Source organism: Trachurus trachurus (assembly GCF_905171665.1).
Source record: "Trachurus trachurus genome assembly, chromosome: 15".
Lineage (NCBI taxonomy): Eukaryota > Metazoa > Chordata > Actinopteri > Carangiformes > Carangidae > Trachurus > Trachurus trachurus.
The window spans coordinates 11552884-11573581 of record NC_139906.1 but is presented as its reverse complement, the minus strand read 5'-3'; positions in this window follow the sequence as shown (position 1 = coordinate 11573581).

Here is a 20698-nt window from a genome sequence, read left to right as displayed (position 1 = left end):
CTGCGTCTTCGTGCGCGGGACGGAGCGCCGGTAACGTGAAATGTGGCCGTGTTGAAGAATGTGGCAGCAGCGCGTGCGATGTAGGGAGGGTTAACGGCAGCCTGCGCGAGACTTTACTGATGATGACCCTCGCGCGGCACAGAGAGCCTGCACGGGACAGAAGCGACGGCGTGAAAATGAATTACTTCGCTCCCTTTCTTCCTTCCTCCCTTCCTTCCTTCCTTCCTTCCTTCCTTCCTTCCTAGGATCCTTCCTTATCTTCTCTTTTCCGTCCTCCCTCTTTCCAATTAATACTTCCATGCTCTGTCATATTTGTTAATTTATTCCCTTTCTCTCCCATTCTTCCTTTTGTCTTTCTTCCTCTCTTGCTCCTTTCCTTCTTTCATTTTGCCCTCCCTTCTCACCACCCATCAGTCTATCTTTCCTCTTTTATTCCTTCCTTCCTTAGGAATGATGTCGTTCTTTCATTCTTTCCCCAGTTTACACTTTCTAACATCTTCCTTCAGCTTCCATTGCTTTTACTTTTCCCTCCTTTCCCCTCTTCCCCTCTTCCTCCCTCCTTCCCTGTCTTCTGTTCTTTGTTTTAGCTCAAATATATTCATTTTTAAAAATGTTTACTTTTGTTTCACTTTCTCATTTCCACTTTTGTTTTTTTGACTTAATTCTTCTTTGCAACATTGCTTCTTATACTTTCCTTTCCATCTTAACCTTTTCAACCCTGTCCTCTTTCTAAATTTCTCCTCTTCCTCCAGTTTCTTTTCCTTCCTTCCTTCATTAATTCCTTCCTTCCCTCTCTTCCTTAAGCCCCTTTCCCCCTTCCCCCTTCCTTGCATAGACATGAGATCAATTATGACAGTCTCCTGAGACATAACACACTCTTCCTTTCATTTTCACACATTCAGTCAAACAGCCAAGAATATACAAGACAATGTAAAACCGGCTGGATTATAAAACATCATGACAGCGGCAAGTGGCCTCAGTGTAAAGGGGGAGTCCAGGGATTATCTGTCAAGTCATCCATGCATGTACACATAACACTTTGAGGAGTCTCCTCACTTCTGATTTCTGTTTTCCGTGCCGCGTGCTAATGAGTGAAGCTGAGCGAGGGAACGTAGCACAGTGTAATCCAATAGGGATTGATTTTAATCAAGATAATGTCCCTGCTTGTCTCATTACAGTTTCACAGAGGCAGAAAATGGGCAAAGATCATTTACTAAACGTGCTGGAGGCCTGTTTGGAGCAAAACTGTTCAGCATGAGCATTACTAGTGCTCAAAGTCATCACTGAAAGTTTGTTTTTACAGTTGCTTTAATCCACATCATCAATACAAATATAAGCAAGAGAATAAAGAGCTCTTATCACTTTGAGTACACAGGGACTTCTTTAAACGCTCAGCACCAGGGAGGTCACTTAATGCTGTGTGCTTTTTTACATGAAACTAGTGTTGTCTGTCATTTCTGGGTTTGACATTTTTATGTAGATTTACTGCTGTGGCCAAAAGGTTTGCTTTGAACGTATGCCCCTGCATAAGGTCAACTGTAGCTTGACTGTGTTTTGTGCTGATAGGTATATGATTCACTGGTGCGAGACGGAGCACAATTACACCATAAGGCGCTACAGTCTCTATTAACATGAGCTGACCTCAGATGGATGATAACATTTCAAGGATAAGTTTTTTTTTTCCACATCTGTTCTAATCCTAGAGGGGATTTAACATTAAATAGGCTGTAGATTTGGAAGATACACTTCATTTGTCTACCTTAGCCTGCTGAGGGCTCAGATAACCTTTAGCCGATGCTTCAGGAGGTCTCTCGGGGTGTCGTCACTTAAGGAAAGGGCATAGCTACAGTTAGTTTTCAGAATAACATGAGGTCATGTCTTCAGTAATGTTTCTGGGAATTTGGGAGTTTCAACAACCTTGGGGGATCTCACAACCTACAGAACGTACAGTGTTTGGTTTGTGTGGAGAGGCCGTCTTAACAACGTTTAGACATTCATGCTGTGAGACAAATGGTAACCCTTTGCAAGTCCATAGTTTCCCTGGGTCTTGGATAATCCACTACAAAATAAAGGAAAAACATTCAAAGATGTATTTGTTGCATAATTTATTTTCAATATGTGCAGTGAACGGGGGTGAATTAGACGTATAAATAATAAATGAACCAAAAATATGAAGGATCTAATCTCTGAGATGGAAAATATCAAGTGTTTTCACATATCAAAATGTTTATTTTCAGTGGCTTTAGGTTTGAGTTTCTGTAGTTGTATTGAGGTTTTTCAAATTTTATTTAAAAAAAAGAAAGAGAAAATTTTAATAAAAATTGCGTAAAATACTGTAAAAGCAGTTATAACTATGAAAATACAAGAATGATTAAAACATTGTGGAGACCTCAGTGGTTTTTTAAAAAGTTTTTAGACGATAACCAATAACTTTCTAAGCACACATGAGCATTTTATCAAGTACAGCTCTGAAAAATCAGGAACTAGCCTATTTATTTTAGAGTTTTTATATTGTGCATAAAAGATAAGATAACAATTTAGCTGTCATAAAGAAGATTATTTCCTCTTCTGCTGCAAAGCCCTGATGAGTGAATGAACTACTGAACTCATTTCCACTCACTCCCACAGAGACATTTGTCTGTTGCTGTGATGATAGAAGCTGTTGATGCTGTTGATGAAAAAAAATCCACACTCCTCACAAAACCATTGTTCTTCCTCTGATGTGCTGCCACTACATTTATGTACCTGTGAAGTGAAGTGAAGTGAAGTGAAGTGAAGTAGTTGGAGGCAGGGGCTTCATCCTGTTGCCATGGTGAGGGTGAACATCACGTTTCACCGAGGCAACACCTTCCCAGCCTCCACAGATGCTCGTTAACCCTGCAGTCACAGCATATTGGATATGTTTCCTTCAGTGACTACACACATAAAATTCACAGCACCTCACCTGTCTGCACACACACACACACACACACACACACACACACACACACACACACACACACACACACACACACACACACACACACACACACACACACACACACACACACACACACACAAACAAAACAGAACTGCAAGCTGTGTAAGCAAAATGATTTAATTTTTTTTTAAAGGAACGACAAACATCTGCTCATCTCAGAGGTTGTTCAGAGAGAAAGCAAACATAATTTTAGAGTTTTTTATAAATGTGTCCAAAAATGTACAATTTGCAGGAAAAAATAGATACTCTCTAACAAATTGAACACATTTCAGCCCGATCTAAAAATCCTCTCTTGCCTCCAGTGTACAAAGAGTTGTCGGTGAAAGGGGAGTCACGGTGACTCAGGGGTTTACTGTGCCATGAACCACGAACCTCATCCATGTCTGCTCGGCCACTTTAGTCGCACAACGTCACCTTTTGGTCACATTTCAAAGATCTAAAAAGAAAAGAGAGGCAGGAGATCAAAGAACAGGAAGCCAGTGTTGAAAATGATCCACAAAAAAACCAACACACACTTGCACAAAATTGTTGAATGTTGTTGAAACAAAAACCTGTCAGTGTATTTGTGACGAATGACCAAAGGCTTGTGTGTCAGTGTGAATTCAAGGCCACAACCAGCAAAAAATTGTTACCTTATGATGAGGACACTGTTGCACAGACAGAAAGGAAAACATATTCCTTTTGCTGTTCTCTCATGGTCTATCATTGTGAAGTGTAAATTATGAGGCTTCACAACAAGAGCCATGACCCAAGCAACCGTAAATGTCACTAACAGAAACACACAGAAACAGACACATGCATCACTGCTTTACCAGAAGTGTTCTCCTCGCGGTGCCTTGTCATAGATCTTCCTACTCAGGCTCAAATCTATTTATACGAGACCAAATGTATTCATTCTAGCTGACTGCACCTATTTGTCATGTTGTATTTGATGAAATATGTTTCATCTGGGAAAGTTTACGTAACCATCTTGAGGCATGAGGCATGTGAATCCACACACTTGCGTGGTTTTTGAGATGCTATCTCAAGTGAGTGGTATTTTGGAGCCAGAACAAAGGCTCAAAATGAATCAAATGTGTTCTAAGCAACCACAAAGAATCACAATAGATGCTGAGACATGTTGAAGATTTGTCTTTATGTGCACAACAGGATTGACTACGGGAAAGACAAAGAACAAACAAACAAACAAAAAAACGACATAGAGAACCTATTCACCTCCTAAGACCAATTAGCAGCACTTTGTGGGCTATAAAAAACAGCCTGGCAAAGCACTTGATAGCTTATCTGAACTTCCCAAATGGCAGGGCTCTGTACTCTGCTCACACTGTGAAAAAAAAAACGGAACATTTATTAAGGAGGTCAAGAGGACCAGAGTTAAAAAATCATGATTGCATCTGACAAAACAACCAGTGCATGCTGACAAAGAGGGACAATGGTCACGAGTTAACACCATTAACGTGGGGCGTGTGGGGTATTGTTACTGTGATTACTCTTAAAATCCCATTTAGGTTCATTGACTCATTGAGATGGCGCTTTTTTCACTACACAGTCACGAGGCACGATGGTGAATGAGACACTGCTACTTTATTAAATGACAAATAATGTTGCCTTTGTATCTTCACAACTCAGAGCACCATCTTTACTGCCCTAATTTTACTTCAAGTTTTGTTAAAAAACTTAAGAAACTTTTGGAATGAATAAGAAATAACATAATGAAACCACCATACTGAATGTTTGTTTGTCCATCTATCCATCCATAACTGCTTCAACATGTGGGGTAACAAAAGAGCGAGGATGAGAGATACACCCTGGACAGGTCGCCACAGGACTAAACTATAGCAACAAATAACCTCACACACTCACATTGACATCTATTAGCACTTAGAAGTCGCCCATTAACCTGGTGTGCAAGGTTTTGGACTAATGAGGGGACACTGGAGTATCCAAAGAGAACCAACTCAGGCTCAGGGAAAGCATGAAAACTCCCACCCAGTTGTAATGATGGTAGTGTTTTTTAAATCCCTGTAACAAGCTACCCCAACCACAATCTGGCTGTATGCAAAACTCAGGGCAAAAAAACCCAAAAGTATCTCACAAATGTTATTGCAGTGAGTACAGAGCAAAAATTGACAACATGCCAGTTGAGTATTAACATTTTTATCCACTCCTCGCTTCTCCTCTCTGGATAATGACCCCAATGGAAACTATCCTTTCTGTATTCATCATATTCAGGAGATATGGGGGTTTCACAAATACTAACCAACTGCAACTCAGTCATCGTGACCTATCTTTGTCTTGTTTGGAGCAGCATTTTTATTAAAACGAAATTAAGTTCCAAGAACTTTCTTTTTCTTTTCTTCTTTCCAGAACAACTTGAGCTTGAACACGAGATAGGAAGAAGATATATAATAAACTGAGGAGAAACACTATGAATGAAAAGATAAATTGATCCAACCAGTCTCTTCCATTTGCCATATTCATACAGTAATATTAACAGTTAAGTCTATACATCTTGAAAACAATGAAAGGCATGATTGAATGTGATTCAGACTGTGAAAGGGACATTCCAGCTGTTTCCAATATGAAATTATTATTTCTTTTTGCAGGAATTCATTGTTTTCACAAAGATTATTTTGTCTATTTCTTATTTGACTTTGTACAGTCATTATCCTTGTTCAAAGTAAGGAACAGCTAGAGTTGTTTTTGTCTTAGAATAAATCATCATGTCCTTTTGAAAGTCTCTATCAGTCTGTCTGCGTCTGTCTGCCTCAGGCTGCACCCTCCTCCCCATCAACAGATTTATGGATCATCACTTTGATGGAATAAATTACACTCCTCAAAGAGAGGGTGACAAAACCTTTTGACATTGATGGCCACTGATGATGAAGTATGTGGCAGGCATTATGAGCAAGGCTTTGAGAAACTGATGTGAATGGTAACATGAAGGGATGTTTAATGATATGTTATAATTCATCTCAATGGCTTCTGGAAATTACAATTCACAAAATTAAAAGTATAAGTCAAAAAGGTTGACGCATGTTCAGTCTGGCTTGTTGAATTGTGTAAAAAAAAAAAAAAAAAGCAGTACAAGGTGTGTTGAATTAAAACAAAGTGACACTGTAAAACTTAATTTAAACTGTTTCAATGAGGCTGTGGATCATATTGTGTCTTCATTAATCATTGGCAGCCCAACTTCACAGATTTTTAAAAGTGAAACTAGTGGCTCTGCACATCTCTACTTTGAATGAACATAAAGTTTTGAAGATGCTTAATGATCAGTACAAAGTACAAAGTCATGTGGCGGCGAGAAGATAGACTTTAAAAAATCTGACAGATGTTTCTGTGTCAACCAAAGCCATTAACTTTGTCATCCACAAAGTAATTGTACTGATACTGCTGCAAACATAAGTAATGAGATTAATTGTACCATGTTAATGTACTTAAAATCTCCTCTACCTCCCTCCTTTGCACCACCAGTCTCAAGAACAGCCTCACCGGCAGCTTGTGCCAAAAATACAACAAAGACTTATTGATAATCCTTGAGCATTTCCTGTGAGCATGGACTATGTTACTGTCACATGAGGGAATATCTCCTCTGCAATGCTTCCAACAAGTGTAAACAAATGACACACAGGTACTTATTTGTTCTCCAGAGGAAGCTGCCCGAACTCAGCCTGTATACAGTCTTTGTCTTTCTGTGGGGTAAATATTGTCAAACAAAGTGAGGGCTGCCGGAGGGACTGACCAGGGCTCTCACGCTGCTCTTCCTTCTTTCCATCACTGTGTGATGTGCGTAGTAGAATAAAACAAGACAGCGTTTCTTACTGCTCTCCTTCTCCTTCACTCAGTTCAGCTCAATTCAAAGACTGCTCACGTTAATGCATTCATTTGCAATTCAATTCAGTTCATTTCAATGTCAATATGCTCTTCTCAGTTCAGCTCATCATAAGTTTTTTGGGCTGCATACAGTATATTTACAAAGACGATTAAAAGGCCTAAGGCTGCACTAATATTATTATATTTTACAGTATATTACTGATAGAACAAATGACTGGGCGACACATGAGGCGGGTCACTTATAATAGATTACTGTAGCAACGTTGCACAGCAATTAAAATGAAAACTCAACCACACAGAATGAATAAAACTCAAGATAAACCTAATTCGATTAAAACTTTCAGCCCATTATGCAGTTTTCAGAAGTGCATACATATGATTAATCATTATGCATAAGGCGCACTCTGTACCAGCAGAGCCAGCATGGCAGCAGCCTATTGATCCTTACCTGTTGGGAGCTCTACAGGTTGGATTCTCTCAAGGACTTTTTAATAATAGTATTCCTACTGCATCTGCACCTGAGAGAAGTGTATGCTTTCATTTTGTCAGCTTTCTTGCTATAGAATGACAACCTTCCCATAAATATCTGTGAGGATTGAGTGAAAGGACCACATGTCAGATGTAATGACACCTTCTTTCTGACAGCCTCAATGAGATCAGAGAAGTTGATAGAGAAGAGTTATGAAAGCATATTGAACAAAACTAAAAGGCCTAGAGGCATTGAAACTGCAGAGGAGGATTTTTTTTGACCATATTAAGTATTTTGCAGCCTTGCATGAAATCAATTTGTCTCAGTAGTAACCAAATTTAATGACATCCAGTTCTTGTTTGACTTATATATTATTCTGTAAAGTTGTAAGTCGACCCTTCGTTTATTTTTTACACTGAATCTTTTTTGTCAGTGTAGCTCAAGGTTAGATCCTGTCAGTCTCCAAACAAATGAAGATACACGACTGTAACACAAAGGCTGTGAAATGCAAAACATGTTTTGACATTGCACAATGATTTAGAGCTTCCCCTTAAAATTACACTATAAAAACAATCTGGGGATAAGTGGTCACCTTGAACTTACTTGTTGTGAGTGATGCTTTCCCTTTTCATTACACTGCACATAGGAAACTGTGTCATTGCACCGTATAGCCACCTCTCCTTGACATAATGGGCCCTTGATGAAGGTGGTTTTCTTGATAAATATGTTGAATTTCTTCTGTGCAACTCTTAGTCCTTAGTTTTTTTGGGTTTTTTTAAGTAAACAAAAGCAGGATTTGTCAGTTTTCTCATATCTGCTGTAACTCTGAAGCCTCCCCAGAGCACTGTGAGCAGTTTACTTCTCTAAAATACAAGACATCTTGTGTGAACTCACTGCAGATGGTGCAAGTTTGTTTGTTTTTGCTTCAAGCCAGTACACAAAGAAGGAGGAGGCTATAACCTGGGAAAGTAGCAGTATATAGACCAACAATGAAGCAGGATGATTTACTACCTCATCGTATCAAAAGAAAAGGAAGGAGATTTGGTGGAGAGTCCGTCACATGTCGGAGGCTGGAGTGTGAAGAATTAAATCAGCGAGCCTGTGCACAGCGTTTTGTTCCACCATTGTGTGTTTTTGTTACAGAAGTATTAAGCCGTCCAAAATCAGTTTCGCCAGCCAACCGGTCGGTGGGAGCGGCCTGAGGGTGGACAACATGATGACAGGATCCGAGTGACTCATCCTGTGAGTCCCTGTGGCATTGTCATTGCAACTGTAACTTGTCACCTTGTCTCGCTATAACGGCGACATCTCAGTTTTTCAGACTCGTCGGGCGGTCTGGTTTTAAAACTCCACTTAAGACAGAAGGAATCTTTCTTAATGCACAGGAGATGGTTCAGTTTTAATTATTTTAGATGAATGTATAGCCATCGACGCTGCCGTATAGATTGAGTTTAAAGCACTGGAAGAGCAGCTGTAGCAGCGGCCCTGCTGTTGGCTGCTAGCCCACATCTGTCTGTGTTTCTAATGAACTCTCCTCTGCTGCAGCTCAGCCATCAGTTCTTGGTTCAGCTCATTTCTAATGATGAAAGTGAGAAAAAAAAAATCATCGCACTGCACAACAAGCACATCTTGGTTTGGCATGCAGATTATGTGTTGAGAATCTGGGGACTGATAGAAGCACTTCTGAATAATTTAGACACTTTTTTGGAGCACAGACAGAAAATTGTAAATTAAGACCAAACACTGTCTCCTTAAATGATGAGTTTATAAAGGACTCCACAAAACACATTAGCATCAGCACATTACGATGGGGGAATTTGATGCCACTGTTCTCTACCAGTGCATAATGAACTTATTCAGACTGCTCACTGTCAATATTTATGCGATTCCTTACTCAAGACACTCAATGAATGTTTCAGGACGCTTGGGTTAAGTACAGATGTGTTAAGCTACCACAACGGATTTTCTAGACATATAATATGACATGTTATGACATGTTTAAAAGTAAAACAGTGCTTTGCATTGAGAAATATTAACACTGCTAACAACTTCCATGTATCAGCTTCTCAAAATCACTCAAAATGTTTCAATTTCTCGGGCGTTAGAGCGGGCGCTAGAGCGGGCGCCCCATGTATAGCGGCACAGTCTTCGCTGCAGTCGGCCCTGGTTCGAGTCCCACGTCAGGCGCCATTTACTGCATGTCATTCCCCCTCTCTCTGCCTCCCCGTTTCCTATCTGTATCAACTGTGCTATCCAGAAAATATACTTAAAAAATTCATTTTCAATTTCATTTGAAAACAAAGAGGAAAATTCTGTCAATAGTTTAGTCTAGACAATCTGGAATATCCAGAGAAGAAATAATGAGAGAGAAACAAGCGGGACTTGCAGGACCACATCTTATTTCGATAGTGTTACACAGTGTTGCACCATCTATCTGTCCCTCAATCGTCCCTCCATCCATTGATCAATTCATCTCCATATCGCCAACATCAGCTCGTGTTTTCTCTTTTACCTCATACCGTCCTTCTCTGTATTCATGCCATCACTGCGTGGACGTACTCCTGTGCCTCTCAGTATTCTCCCCATGCCTTCAGCCCTCTGCCTCTCATCTTTTTATGCCCAGACACTCAACTGAAGCCAAAAGGAAAGAAAAAAAAAGGGGGAGGTGGTGGTGCTGGTGGTTATATCTCCATTTGCAGCTTAATGTGTCCGACTTTACTGGCTGTGAGAGCGCAGCCAGTCTCACTCAGCAGATGAGACCCCTTGATAAGTCCTCACAATGCTGGCGAGTGCAGTCTGCTTCTGTCAATAGGACAGGTTTTAAACCATCATTAAACTTCTCTAACGGCGAATAAAATGGCTGAACTGAGTCCCAACTTCAAGATAAAGTTTATTCAAGCAAGACGATTGAAAATTGATCCTTTCCTCTTGTTTGATACAGTTGTGTTTTAAAACAGTCAAATACACCAGTATCAACATTTTTCTGAAACTGTTCTTCACTTCATTCTTCAAATCGTAAGCAAGCATTATAAATTAGTTTTGTGCTTATGAAAAATCTATTCATTCTCTCTCTGCCATTTCTTTTGTAATGATTGTGTATGGGATATACTGCATGCCAAATTCACTCCCTATAGCACACTGCATCACTTACTTTTTGATTTGGAATGACTTGATTTCTTCCCTGAGCTGAAAGATGGAAAAAACATAAAGTTTATGGCTTGAGATTTTCTTTTCCTGCAGAACATTCACCTGTTCACAGCTCGGTCTTGGTACAACACATTTCTCTTTTCTCTTCTTGTCTGCTTTGTTTGATCTATCCATCCATCCCCACTTTCTGTCCCCTGGGCTGTAACCTGTTACTTCTCACGTCCGCAAAATCATTCACTGTCTCCAATCTGACCTTCGCCAGCCTTTCCATCCTGACCATTATTCACCATCGTTTTTTAAAACCGTTTGCACACAAATATGAACCCAGTGACAGAGCGACAAACCGCTCACACACACACCCAGACACCCAGACCTCCGTCCAGTCTCTGTGTTTTGTTATTCTCCATTCAGAAGTGCCATTATTATCACCTCAATTTTTATTATCATCTGTAATCTCTGTCTTTGAAAGGGAAGGTCTGTTTTGTATCAGAGTCACTGACACATCTGGCTTCCTTGTTCATTTTGTCACATTCATTACTTGACAGCTCACAGCATCCTGTTTGACTTTTCCCTTGACTGTAGACCACACACACACACACACACACTCACACCCACTCATAAACTTAGTTCACCATGCATCCTGTAGCTCATTCAATCTTATTTTAATGCTACTTAATGATTTAATTAATAACCTTTAAGAGAATTAGGAGTTTGTCTCTTCCTCCCAGACACGAGCCCGCTGCCCGCAGAGCAGGAAGGACACTGTTAATTAATATCAACTTGTTATGAACTCATCATTTCATTAGTGTTGTTCAGGATATAAATTCAGTTGTTGTTGGACATTGGTGGACAATGACCACACATACAGAGTGACTCCTTAATTCTGCAGTATGGCCAGACAGTCTGATATACCTGGTATACACCAGCTCTCCCATGTGATCTCAATAGTAAAACTTTGCTGCTTCTCCAAATAACTTTTATTGCAGATATATGTATATAAAAAAAAACATATACATATATTAAAACATGAGAAATAAGAATCAAAACACAAAGACTTTAGTTTCAACAGATTGAGAAAGCACAAAGGAAAACCGAGATGCTTATACAGTACATGTGTCAGTTTCAGGCAAATTGCCACTGGCCAGCTGGCTCATCCATCTGGACCTATAAGATAATGGGACTGATTACCATCCACAAATTATCATCCACAATCAGGTGCTTGGTGCTGATTTTTAAATACGCCCTCCTAATGATGCACCATGTCCCTGCACCAAGCAGACAGACACGCCACGTTTTTGCTGTGATTTTTTCTTTTACCACAAGTGACGTTTTTTTTTACAGCCACTTAGCAGGTCTGGCAGCGACACTGAAGATAAAACTCAACCCTTTTGACAAGAACAGAAACACTGGGCAATTTCTGAAAACCCCCTGCAAGTTACTTGACAATGTTTTTTCTTTTTTTTTTAATGACTAGTCTCAGTTTCATTTTTTTTTTCCCCCACCCTGCAGCAAAAACTGCAGATAACTCCCTGCACTGTCCCTGATCTCTGTAATTGGATGTAAATCTGTGCCTAACTGTCTAGACTGAACATTAATCCAAGGATACTGTACTACAAAAAATATGTACACTATAAAGCATGTACAGTATATATTATCCAAGGACACTTTTAATGCTGTTATTATGGTAGGACAGTATAGGGACAGGAAATCAGGGGCGAAAGAGAGATACAGGGATGACATTGAGTCAGGACTATGGGTCGTAACCAAAACTTGCCCATTGCACAAAACAGTCTTTAACCAAATGAGATTTAACATTGATTAGACTAAATGAGCTATATTCAAGTGTTTTTATTGCTCTATAGCCAGTGTTAGCATCAGCAGTTGTTTACTTACCAGTCTATGAGGAAAAATTACGACTTCATTCCTGAGCTTAGCATGTTTATCTGTTGGCCTCTACCGGTCTCACTGTTTTCCAGTAGCAACACACTGTAGCCTCTTATCTTAAAAGTATGCCAACATTGTTCTTTTCGTTACCTTTTAACCCAAACGCTAACTCCTGTGATTAGCTGTTGGCTGTAGCTTCATATTGAACAGTAAGAGGATTAATATGACTGCATACAGGATAATAGATGAAACTTTTTTCAACATTTTCCACAATGATCAAGACAATTATGTTCCTCCAATTTCATGGCAGTAGTTGTTTGGCAAAACCTTAAATGCCCCCATGCATAAAGCAGAATCCAGGCCTGCCAGGACCCCCGACATCAACCTCATTTATCACCTTCGACACGTGGCAAGAAAAATACAGCTGTATAAAAGAATACAAATGAATGGCAGCTGAATCCCATTAAGGTGCTTCTGTGGATGTCGGGCATGCTGCTTCACCGTCACGCTGTCGTGGCTCTCTGGGTCACTTGAGTAGAACAGAGCCATTGTTAATGTTGTTAGTAGCACCTGTGCTTTTCCTACGAGTCAAAATGTCTGCTGTTAGGCCTCACTAGTGCTCTTGTGGCTGAATGGGAACAAACCTCTGCAGCCATTATATTACATTTTATGGAAAGCTTCCACAGAAGAGAGCAGGATGTTGTAGCCAAAAAAACTCTTGTGTTCAGGTGCTCGCATCATTTTTGCCATGTAGAGCAAAAGTACTAAACTGACACAGGCCTATAGACTACACAGTCCTCATCATAACAGGGTTTACTACAATGATATGGATTTACCTTGTGGATAAATAAAGTAAAATGCACCTAGACTTGTATTTTCTGCCTTTACACTTAAATCATAGAAACCTGGATGAAAACATTGAATTCCATTTTCTGTGAATTGTTTGCATGGATGTTAAATATTCTGATGATTCATTTCTAATACATGGAAATACCTGGAAATAAATAGTCTATTGTATTTCCATTGCCACTCTTTTAACTTTCATGGTCACTTAACGTCCTCTGGTAAGTAATTTCTCCCTGTAGCTGTACATCTGCAAATTCAATTTCCTTCTGAATCATGCCAGAGTCTCCTTTCTTTTACCAAGGTTAAATAATGATAATCAGTTATCCTTACCTTTGAGATGGTCTCTATAAAGCTAATCTTGTGCACCCGTGTAGATTCATTTATGTCACATTACAATCACGTCCACTTCCAAGAAGTGAAAAGCACCTAGCCTGGGCTGAAACGCAGGTAACCCTTTTACCAGCGAACGACTCTGAGTGCAGTGATAAGAGGAAATCTACTGTCTAATGTCACAATTAAGATATGACGTGAATAAATGTCAGACCTTGTAATTCTCCTCTCAAGCTCAGAACGAGATAATTATGTTAATCAAACAACAATCTGGTGCAAAACTGCACTGTGTTTCCTGCTGTTAAAAATTTGTTCTGTTTTTGAAACAGTCGCACTCAGCCTTTGCTTTTCCAACATAACACTTTGTTGTGACGTCCAAACACACTGTGGTAATATAAAAACATGTGTTGTTTTGATGGACACAGCATTAATGTGGAGTTGTTTTTAGTGGGGAACGAAAACAGCCCTGAAATAAAACAGGGGCGCAGCATGTTTGTGGGGACTGCTCCATGTAAACAGAGTTGGACAGATCAACCTGACATTTAAAAAACCCAAATGGTTTAATTATTTTCCTCTGAAGAAAAAAAAAGTTTGAAAAACACTTGCAATAAAGAACTTAATGTAACTTCTTAGGTTGAGTTTTCTAGTGGCTATAACACCTTTAATCTTAACCTCATCCTGGTGCACGATCATGCGGTCAGTGGCTGCTTTTTACCCCATTAAACACAAGAGGCACCAATGAGTCCATTCCACACTCAAAGACACATCAACAAGTCAAAGGTGGAGTTTATGCGTTATCAATATAAGCAAGATAAACTGTAGAAATACTTCCTCTATGTTACAAACGAATGTCGACTTGCATGTATTCAATTTGCCAATGTAGTGTTGAATTTCTGTAGCAGCAAAAGCCCATGCAGAGTCAGTGCCAACTGAGCCGACAACTCTGTGTTGGTACTCCTGCTGCGTCAACACAGCCTTAGTTTTTCCACTGACCTACAGATGAATGGATTTACAATAATTAAGCTTATTTTCACCAGCATGACCAGGTTTCCTTTTAGTTAATGCAGGCTTGTTGGTCTCCTGTGTGCCTCAAACTTCATTTGCAGTTCTCTAAAGAAGTTAAAATGCGGCATCTGCTTTTTCACTTCACTTCACATCTGTATATTGTCACCAATTATGCTGGAATAGCCCACAACAAAACAAAAAGGACTCTTCTTATGCTTCTGTTAATGGTGCACACTAGCTATGCCCACAAATGTACAGTGCTTTTGTTGCACTTCGTACATATGAATCATTCTGATTATACAACGATAAATCAAATGTCATCCAGTGGTTCCTTTCAGAAAATGTCAATTTGTGATGTGAACAAAATGCGAGCAGATGATGGCAACAGAGAAAAGCCAAAGTAAACTCCCACAGTGTTGAATATTCATGAAGCGCAGAGCTTGTGTGTATATGTAGAATTGTTTTGTAGAAGTGTATTACTAAAAGACCAAAAGGGAACAAAGAGCTGGTCCTACTTCAAAGACTCATTTCACAATTTAACATAAAGAGCTCAGGCTTTGTATTGTAGTCAGCAACATGCATGGCTGCTTACAATAACTTTGTTGGATTATACAGTGTGTGTAGGGAATCGTCCTCAGTCTTTTTTCACATCTGTTGTGTGTTTATTGTTGCTTCGCCACAGTTTCACACTTTTCTTTATATCAAATATTGATGATATTTACTCGTATGTCTGTTGGTATTTGTGTACAATCAAACAATGCAGCAAGTCCCTTCCAAACATTGTAAAAAGGTCTTCAACTCATTTATAACCGTGAAGCCAAAGCTATATAAAGTCATGAGGGACAATAGAGCCTATTTAATTGGCTCACTTGGCTCTATTTAGTTTGAATAGACATACACTCCTACATAAAGTACAGTATATATATATAGCGTACAGTATATATAACTCCTCTCTTTCTTTGACATCCTCATAGTTCTTCACTGTGGCCTATACAACCCCTTTGTGATATCTAATAATGATAATACTATTTACTGTTCTGTGCATCCAAAACCCTCCAGATAATGAGTTGGGTCATCTGCTCCAACAACGTCCCCTTTGAAAATTTATAATGTTTGCGTATCCATGGAAACAACACTCTGCAATCTCCCGAGGTCTTTTTCTCCTTCTGCTAATGCGAGGCCAGTTTTTGGGCCATGCTTTGTTTTGTGTACACGCGTATCACGTGCAAGCAAACACAAACACACACAGAGAGAGAGAGAGAGAGCAGTAAATTCCTCAAACACGTACCCAGATAGTATTTTCCTCCAAAGCCAAAGGAGGTGCTGCCAGCATCTGATCTCATCCTGACATCCTGACTTGTCAACACGTCAGGGTTTTTTTTCCCCCCCTGTGGCTGATTTGAGCCGACACTGAGGGGAAGCTGAACGACTGGTAACGTCTCCACCAGGTACAGACGTCAGCTTCAACTTCTCACGGTTTCTCACTTATCTGTTTGTCACCGTGTGTCTAAGTTGTTTTCCCAGTAGTGATGCTGAGGTGGTGACAAACCCAATCAGTGGCTGGATCGTGTTCAGAAGCAGCATTTTGTGAGTGAATGATGTCACACAGGACTCACTAAGGAGATGGTTGGTGTGAATGTGACTGTGGCCAGGCTTAGGCAAAAAAAAAAAAAAAAACACCTTAATTGGCATGAAGTTGGGAAAAGATTGTGGTTACAGTTGAATGTTAATTCACATTTTGTGCTTGAAGTGACTGTGAGCTTCTTTTCTGCAGACCAAATGTTGCCAGAGCGTAAACATAACCAAAACAAAATGTAATTATGATGGGTAACACTTTATTTTAAGGGGTCCTTGTTCCTGTGTATCTACCTAATTAATTACAGTGTAATTACCTATGTAACCGTATGTAATAACATGTACTTACATTGTAAATACATAGTGTATTTTGGGGTACTTACAGGTCCTTGTTACACTTGTAATAAGAAATGCCAAAGTGGCCTCTCTCTTTGCACAAGCATTTCTTATTACAAGTGTAACAAGGACCTGTAAGTACACGAAAATACACTATGTATTTACAATGTAAGTACATGTTATTACATACGGTTACATAGGTAATTACACTGTAATTAATTAGGTAGATACACAGGAACAAGGACCCCTTAAAATAAAGTATTACCTTCCCTTCAGTCATTCATTCCCCAAAAAAGGCCAGTTTTGCTCAAATATTATAAAAATGTCACAACTAGAGGTGAAGGAAGTCAGTTGTACATAAATATTGTACGTGCTGTCAAGTGAGATTGAGACCCCAGGACTTTGCCCCCGCAGAGTCTGGACACTTTAACCAGAAAAAGCAATCAGTGCACTATTATGAACACAGAATATTTATGGTAAGAATATGATTGTATGGGGCGGTGTTTAGCTCAGTTGGTAGAGCACCCGCCCTATGTGTTCAGGCTATAGTCCTCACTGCAGGCGGCCCCGGTTCGAATCCCGCGTCGGACGGCCCTATCCTGCGTGTCATCCCCCCTCTCTGCCTCCCATTTCCTGTCACACTCTCAACTGTCCTATCTAATAAAGGCATGAAAAGCCAAAAAATATACTTAAAAAAAAGAATATGATTGTATGTGTGATGCAGCAAAATATGTTACTGTGTGGAAATAATGATAACTAAAGTAATGAATGACAATAATATGAATACTGTACCATTATGTGTCATACCATTATAACGTGTATGTTTATATTGAGCACATTTCTCAGTAAATTGTATTTATTTGTGACCTACAGCACAACAAGCCGATTATCCTCATACGCTTTTAAGTGGAAATGTGCAAAAATACTGGGTGAATGGACTTTTATCTGCAGTCACAAGGGTATGTGACTCATCCTGGTGCAAATGTATAAGATTTATGGGTATATCTATAGAAAGTTTTATGAAAGCGGCCTTTTTTTTCATCCAGCAGCCATACTGAAAGGTCAGTAATAACCACTTTGCACTTCTCTGCTACATTCATTACACTTAGCCTACACAGACCTGCCTTATAAACTGTATATGGGTCAGTTATTTTTTATTAAACACTGCAATGAAATAAAACCACTTTTAACTGAGAAAAAACTCTGTAACATCAGCATTTCTGCAAAGTTTATGATATTTAGTAAATGGGATTAGCTGTGCTAATCAATATTTATATACTTAGGAATCAAATGTCAGTGACCCACAGAGAAACAGCATCCAACTCTGCAGAGTGCCATGTAGCAGAGTGCTGTAGCATCTCTGGTTGTTTTGGTTTTTACACATCAGCTTTATTGTTCTTGTTCAGTCCAACTGTGTGTAAATACAAATATATTTTTAAGATTTAGCTTATTTTCTTTTTCACTATCCAGTTCTGCAATTAAACAACAAACATTACAAAACATAGAGCGCATGGGTCCACATCTTCACTGGACCAGTCCAACTAACTACTTTCACTCCCCTGACTATGGTCTGGGGTGAGGAGAGTCATGGGGAGAGAACATCAGCTGTAGTTGTCAGGTGCACAACCATTTCGTACAAAACTATTACATGATGTCTGAGGGGCAAATGGAGGAACACACACATATGAGAGAGATAGAAAGAGCTAGAAAGAGAGAGAGAGAGAGAGAGAGAGAGAGACAGCACTCAGGGAATTTACAGTGGTGACAGACAGATGTTTCAGGACAAAACAACCCTCCAGTATCTGTCCACACACACACACACACACACACACACACACACACACACACACACACACACACACACACACACACACACACACACACACACACACACACACACACACACACACACACACACACACACACACACACACACACACACACACACTGCCTGTTCCAGGAAAACAGCTTCACAGAGTTTCTTCTAATCACCTACACAGCCAAGCCAACGAGATGAGGGTAATAAACCCCAAAGGATGCTGACTCATTCTTATTATTGATGAGTGAGCACACACACACAGACACACACACACTCACAATAATAAACTCCTCAGTCTATGGTTCTGCTATCGTTGAGCTCTAATCAACACATTCCTGCCTGCTCATCCGGAGCGGTGCAGCCGAATGTGTGCAGGAGACTTTCACCTCTGTCCCTGCAGAGTTATTGTGAATTCATAGCTGAAACAAATGGAAGCAATAACATCCTGGCACAAACACAACCTGCTTTGCTCCAGGTATGAATCCAGAATATTCAGGTCACACTCTCCATTTTAAAGCAACTTTCATGGTCAATTAAACGAAAATGGCTCAGAAGAAGATTAATACCAATTTCCTGCTCCTGGTCTTCTGCAGCACCAACAGATGTTAGATTTTCAGGGCAATCTATGCTGAAAGTGCCCAGAGAGTTTGAGATCCTCAATAGAGAGTCAGTGTTGGCCATGAAAATGAAGGTGAGGGAATTTTTCTAAGAGAAAAAAAACAAAAACTTTGCACATCTATTTTGACAGGTGTGGAGGCGAGAGATCAGCAGATCCAAACTTATATGTAAAAAGATGTGTTCATGTACACCTATAACATCTGAACCCCCAGAGCTTAGTCCAGATGTTTATTATAGTTTTTTTTCTATAACTATAAATGTTTCTTTCATCAAAAATTATCTGTTTCCTGGACTGATTTCATCTTTTCTATACTTGACATGAAGTTGTGATTTTTCTTGCATGTTACGGTATTATGCCTATTATCACTGTGATTGGAAGTGGGCTTGCATTGCAGCCACTCCCTATTTAAAGTTGGCTTCTTTTGAGTGTCTACTGTTTTGCCTGATGAAGGTCCAAAGGACCGAAACATTGCCACCGTTAAATACCCATGCAAGTTGAACAGTGTGAGGAATTTTTTCCCCCTAAAAATCAGACTTTATGTTTTTATCTGTTATCTGTTAACACCCATTGATCCGTACTGCAGTGCAACATAACTGGTCCAGCTTTCAGCCTTTTCAGCTTTCACGCCTAAATCATGTTCATAATTCATTTCATAATAATGTATGTTGAAGTCAGTGGTTGTGATTCATTTCATAATTTGAAATTATCGTACTTGGCTTTTTTTAACAGATCAAAGGGAATATTTCCCTGCAGTTGTTTTAATTATATTTTCGACATGTCTGCTCAAATGAATGGTAATATAAATTTTTTCTTAAACAATGCAGACACGTTATCTGATTAATGTAATCATCAATATACTCTTAATAAGAAAATGTAAGCCATAATACTTTAAAGACATTTTTACACTTTTATATTTATTCTCTTTTAAAGTTTAGTTTTCTCTTATTTAATATCAGTGGAAGATGTTGGATGAGGGTATTTCGAAAACTCACATGTGAATCTTGACTTCGCCCTGAAGGCAGAGAGCCAAACACGCTGCAACTGAAAACACAAGCAAAGAGGAAACACACACACACGCACAAACATCTTCATCAAACTATGGATTAAATAATGCACCGTTTCCATTTTCTCTGGCACAACGAGATATTGATAGAACAGTTAACGGGTAAACACTTTAATCTGTCAGCAACTGCTTTGCCACAGTATAACTCCCATTTGTTTGCTGCTGCCTCAGTGTTGCTTCTTTTATGACCTAATTATACTGTATCACTGCTGTGTCTTCCTCTGCTGCCGGAAAACAAGATCGTACAGTTTGGGAAATTTTCGCAGTTTGAATGTAGACATTATTCAAAGCTCTCTGTGACATTGCATGAACAGAACCATCTAATCAGGACTGATGTGTATGACATAAACCAGTGGGAGTCTGGAGTCAGCCCAATAAATCCCAAACTCCATGGGTCATGGAAATTCAGATGTCAACACAAATGACACAGTTTTATGAAATTGTGAAAATCAAGAGAAAAATACAAAGTGTGTGTGTGTGTTTATGGGAATGTGTGTACTGTAGGACCAAATGATCTCCTCAGTTACTGAAGAAATACATTAAGTGACTCAGTTCTGACTGATCCAACGTGAATATTTCATGAGGATGCTCAGTGACTTTGCTTCCCTTTTTGAATGGAGAATCTGCACAGTCCTCAACATCATCATAAAATCAACAGGGAGGGGAGTTGACAATGTTTGTAAGTCATTAATTAAGTGTAATGACTCAATTGGTGCAGTTGCAGTAGGCTAATGAAATTAATAGATGGTCATAGGTTTATCTTCTTGTAATATGCCTTTTACTGTAAG